This window comes from Pseudorca crassidens, chromosome 9 (assembly GCF_039906515.1).
Source record: "Pseudorca crassidens isolate mPseCra1 chromosome 9, mPseCra1.hap1, whole genome shotgun sequence".
Classification (NCBI taxonomy): Eukaryota; Metazoa; Chordata; class Mammalia; order Artiodactyla; family Delphinidae; genus Pseudorca; species Pseudorca crassidens.
In genome coordinates this window covers 87,496,737-87,502,736 of record NC_090304.1, presented here as the reverse complement: position 1 = coordinate 87,502,736, position 6,000 = coordinate 87,496,737, and positions in this window count along the sequence as shown.

Genomic DNA, 6,000 nt, shown 5'->3' with positions numbered 1-6,000 from the left:
TTCCACCTGTGAGAACAGACAGGCTTCCAGAGCAGAGAACCATGAAGGGTCTGGCATGGGTCACCCTCTTTTTTGTTTTACTATTGAAAGTGTGGTGCACAGACCCCCAACATTGGCATCACCTGGGCACTTGTTAGAAATACATACTTCTTCAGGTGGTTTGCATGCACATTAAAGTTTGAGATGTAAACTGGTTATTATAACATTTAAATTAAACACATTTTTACTTCATAATTCAAAATGGTTGATAGTTATAATTATTTTTAAATTAAAAACAGGCAGATAGTGGGATAGATAGGTGAACAGATTGACTGACCCAATGAACAAGTACCAAGAATTTTCACACAATAAAAATTAATTATACAATCTATAGTCTTATTGATTACAAGTTTGATGTGGGCCCCTGTTCCAGGTAGGACAGCATTTCCCCGCCAAATTGTAACAAAGAACTATAATTCTGGGAGGTGTTAGTTGGAGGTTAATAGGTGTCCCCCTGTATGTTACTACAGCTGTAATAGATGACTTGCAAACTTGGTGACTTAATACAACACAAATTTATTATCTTACAGTTCTGGTGGTAAAAAGTCTGATAAGGGTCTCACTGGGCTAAAATCAAGTTGTGAGCAGGGCTGTTTTCCTTCTGGAGGCTCTAGGGGGGAATCATTCCCTTGCCTTTTTCCAGCTCCTACGGGCTACCTGCATTGCTTTGCCCCCTTCCATCTCCAAAGCCAGCAATGGCCAGTTGAGTGCTTCTTATGCTGCCTTACTGACTCTCTTTCGCCTCCCAATTCCACTTTTAAGGACCTTGGTGATTACGTTGGGCCCACCCAGACAATCCAGAATAACCTCCCTACTTTAAAGTCAGCTGATTAACAACCTTAATTCCCCTTTGCCATGTAAGATTCCAGGGATTAGAACATGGACATCTTTGGGTGATCATTAGTTTGCCTTCCATACCCATGAAATAGAGATTTGGTGGTCACATAAATCTGCAAATAATATTTCCTTCTTGGATTTTGCAATGTTCATCAGCATAGTAAAGTCTCAGAGAATTCTTGAAAGAGGCTTTTAACTTTGCCCAGACTAGGAACTCTTCTTTTACTTGCATATTTCATGAAGCTGATCCTAAAAAATATGAAGAAATTCAGAGAAAATCAAAGAACTGGTTTCTGTCCTAAAGGGGTTGAAGAAAGTGTTTTATTTCTTTAATCATGTACTGTATTTCAAATTAATCCTGAATTCATTAGTTCTGAAGGCATGCAGGGCAGAAGAGTGAGTGAGGACATCTGTAGAAATAAGAGGCCCTAATTACCAGGCTTCTATTCCATTATAGGGCAAAGCTGAGCGCAGCAGTGGTTTGTGGGAGTCGACGCCTATTTCCATTTTTACCAGTGACATATTGTGGCATTATGAATAATTTTAAAAAATCTGTCCTGGTCTCTATAACTCTGTTTCTTATATGTAAAATTGCATTAACAGTATCCCTTTAATCCAATATCATTGTGGGGTTTTAATTAATGTTAAAATGCTGTTTGGCATCTATGTGCAGAAAGTTATTAAATTTCATCACCAAATATTATGATGGTAATGAGGACTAGCTCACCAATATTTCATTACATTTGCAACTTTTTTTTCCATTAATTTACTGCATAAGTCATCAATGGCTATATACAGTATTATCCCTATAGCCAGAGCAGAAAGCTTATTTCATCTTTTAAATATCTCATGTTGAAACCAAGAAATATAAACTACAGAAAGCTGTGTCTTGTAAAAAAAAAATTCCCAGAAGGCATTTTTTTAAGGTGGTGAGCATAATGATTGCTTACAATAAAAAAGTCTTGAAAGGTCTCACTTGTTCTAAGATTATTCATGCAGCAATTATGCTATTGATGACAATCTGCTTTTATGATAATGTATTATAAGCTCTTCTGAGCCCACTCAACAAAGCATAGTATAATGCTTGCAATCTTCCTCAAGACCTCTCTTGCCAAGATACCTATTCACTTCCTTGATTAGAAAAAGCTAAAAAAAATAGGGGTTTTAAAAACAGAGATAAAGTGAATATCAGTTTTAGTCTACATTGAATTGGAACTTGTAATTTTAAAGCGAAGAATCACAAAAGAGAGAAATTGTTGGGTACTCTGACATATTCTTGATGATCTTATTTATCTTAGTACAAACACTGTACTTGTGAGCCCCTACACTGTGTGTATGGCACAAAGGAAGGGGACCTATTTATTTTATTTTATTATTAATTTTTAATTAAAAAGATTTTTTTGACTGTGTTGAGTCTTCGTTGCTGCATGCGGGCTTTATCTAGTTGCGGCGAGAGGGGGCTACTCTTCATTGCGGTGCACGGGCTTCTCATTGCAGTTGCTTCTCTTGTTGCGGAGCACAGGCTCTAGACGTGCGGGCTTCGGTAGTTGCAGCCCTCGGGCTCAGTTGTGGCGCACAGACTTAGTTGCTCTGTGGCATGTGGGATCTTCCCGGATCAGGGATCGAACCTGTGTCCCCTGCATTGTCAGGAGGATTCTTAACCACTGCACCACCGGGGAAGTCCCTATTTATTTTATTTACAATTTGCCAAGAGCAAAAGGGCTTTCCCAACTCAAATCTTAAATTTTACCTTGCATTGCTATAGGTTTTCAAGTAACTATTTTTATTTCAAGTGAGTGTTATTATTTAGGTTCTTAAGTTTCTTCCTTGTTTTTGCAGAGTATGTAGCACATACCTTGGGTGAGTCTACCTAAAAAGAGAGTCGAATTACATATTAAAAGAAAGTGTGCTCCCTGATCTTAAAAACGGTTAAATCTCACTCTTGTTTCACTCAAGTTTAGTTACAACATTAAATTGAGATTAGAACCCTATGGGTAGAGTGAAAGCCCTACTGAAACATCTATTTGCTGTCGTTATCCGTGTTCACAGTCTGCAAAACTTACTAGTTATTATTGTATGAAAGATGCTTTTCATCCTCAAGAGCAGGATTTTTTCCTTATTTGTTTTCCCTCCATTTCATTTTGACTTGTAGATATAATTTGGGTAAACAATTTAAAGATGGGTGGAAAAAAGGTTGGTCGAAGCTTCTGAGAGCAAACAAATTGATTAATATCCTGATCTTTGTAGACTAGTTTACAAAAACATTTAATTATGTAAAATAAAATTTAAAAACAGGTGTAGAATTCAGGGTAAAGGAATATGGACAGAGAAAAGTAAAATGAGACCGAGTGTGAGGTCACACTTAAAATGCACCCTACTTTTGTAGCACACACAAGCAGGTTTGTTGAGTAACACATACAATTCAGGCTCACTGGGATGCATACTCGATAGGGGTGGGACACACACATTTAGTTCTATATTTTTTAGCACCTCATGAAATGAGGGAAAATAACTTCTGATGAGAATCTCTTGAAGATAAAGGGAGTCAGTTAGCCAGAGTCTAAGTATTCTCCACAATGAGGCAAGAGGAGATAAGGAAGCTGTCTTTCTCTGTGTGTTTCCATCTTTCTTGGTCTCTGTCACTGTCTCTACTTCTCTTTTTCTGTCTCTCATTTTGGGATTGAGGCTGAATCTGCTCAGTTGAATTCTCTGAAATTAGATGTGCTTATGGTACAATGTAACTGTTCTCTGAATTGGGCTGTTCAAAGAACAGAATTTTAAAATCCACTTACCTCTGTTATTTTCAGAAAGGAGGGGAGTGGTGTAGTTGATCATCTGAAAATATCAGATGATACAACATAATTTTATTTTTAGCTTTGAAATGCAACCATGGGACTTTAAAACAAAATCCAATGTGCTACAACCAGTCATGACCAGCTGGCACTGCAAAAAACTGATAGTCACCAACAAAGGGAATTATCAGTGAAAGCAAAGGACTAAGGGAAGTCCTCACCAATAGCTGACTGGTTTGCCCCAAAGGTAGAAGAGTTGTGTGTTGCTTATAAATCTGAGATAGCAATGTCCAGTGGACCCAGTGATTTCCACCATCAACTGCTGTGGGTGAAAGGGGCTCTTGATTTTGAACACTCACATATCAGAGTGCTTTGGAGATGTGGAATGTTGTCCTAGTTATGTTGCTAACTAGCTCAGTGACCCTGAGATAATTACTTCCCTATTCCCCGTCTGTTTCCTCTCAACCCAATGTGAATTGGACTAGATACCTTTAAAGTCCATTCCAGGACCCGAAGTTTAAGCAGGGCAGTAACATCTTCCCTGCATGTGTAAGCATGTAATATTTCTTTTTACCTCTCTATAGCCAAACTAAATTCTCATAGTCCCTATTCTAATGGTGGGAGAGAGAGAGAGAGAGGGAGAGCAAACAGTTGTATTTAGTCACTTCAAAGTACCTTATTTTCTTCTAGTTTAGAATTAGTCTTTTGGTGTGGTTACTCAGAATTTAAATTTAGTTGATTAAAAACTCAAGGTCTCTGTTAAGGTTGTCTTTTCCTCTCTAGGGTTCTACCGGGTTTGCTTGTTCTTGCCTGGTCCTCCTGATCCCCCTCTCCTCCTCTTCCTCCTCTTTTATTATTTTTATTTTTTGCGGTACGCGGGCCTCTCACTGTTGTGGCCTCTCCCGTTGTGGAGCACAGGCTCCAGACGCGCAGGCTCAGCGGCCATGGCTCACGGGCCCAGCTGCTCCGCGGCATGTGGGATCTTCCTGCACCGGGGCACGAACCCGTGTCCCCTGCATCGGCAGGCGGACTCTCAACCACTGCACCACCAGGGAAGCCCTCGTCTTCCTCCTCTTGTACGGCTTCTTCTCTTTATGATGGCTTCTGGGTACAGGGGACAGCTGTATGATAGTGTGGGGTAGAAGTGGGGTTTCTAGCCTGGGGTGGTCTCCACCTGAGTATCTCACGCCACCAGTTCCTGCTTATCCTTCTGACATGTACCAACATCTAAGCTGGTGCCCTTTGTTGTAGTCATGCCATCTGATATTCAGGCCCATGGACTTTGTGCCCTGCTTATCCTGTCCCCCACCCCTGCTGCAGCATGCTGGAACTGTTGGATGAGAGGCAACTATGGGGGTCAGGAACTCTAAGGCTCTCTACCTAAATATGCTGTGTTACATTTCTTCTCCCCTGAATCTGAACTATGAGGGATTAGGGCACACAGCAGTTCTCTCTCTCTCTCTCTCTGTCTCGTGCATGCGCTCTCTGCTATAAATCAGACTCTTCTTTCCTTAGATTCTTAAACCCACTTAGGGGTTTCCATTTTGCACCAAGCCAGTCTCAATCCTAGGAGAGAGTATACTCACCTATGTCTTACTATCTCTCTTTTCTGCCTCCTGGCTGGGAGAAATCCTTTCTCTTTTTTGTTAGAATATCAAATCCTGATCATATCGCATATCCTATCTTTCTGTGTTTCATACTAAGCATTCAATACTCATGTCCTTTATACTTTACTACTTTTAAGTCAGCAAAAGTATTTCCCCCCTGCTTAACAAAGTTTGGCTCTTGCAAATTAGAAATAAAAATCTGGTATTCTTATCTTCAAAATGTGCATGATCGAGCTTCCCTGGTGGCGCAGTGGTTGAGAGTCCGCCTGCTGATGCAGGGGACACGGGTTCGTGCCCCGGTCCGGGAAGATCCCACATGCCGCAGAGCGGCTGGGCCCGTGGGCCATGGCCGCTGAGCCTGTGCGTCCAGAGCCTGTGCTCCGCAATGGGAGAGGCCACAGCAGTGAGAGGCCTGCACACTGAAAAAAAAAAAAAAAAAAAAAAAATTGTGCATCATCAGCTTATTTAAGAAGTTAGAAGCTGAAATCTGACTACTCTCTTCCTTGCTTTAAGGCAAGAGATTCCAAGACTTCTATGGGCAGAGGACAAAATGGGTAGCAAGAATTAACAAGAATAAAAATGATACAAGCTAATATCTCAATATATTATTTAAAAACAGCACTGGGTTTTACTTCTGGGAGTATGAAGTAGACAGGCTTTTCCCTATTTCTCCTGCGAAGAACAACACCCCCTGAACATTATATATAAAACAAATATAAGAATGC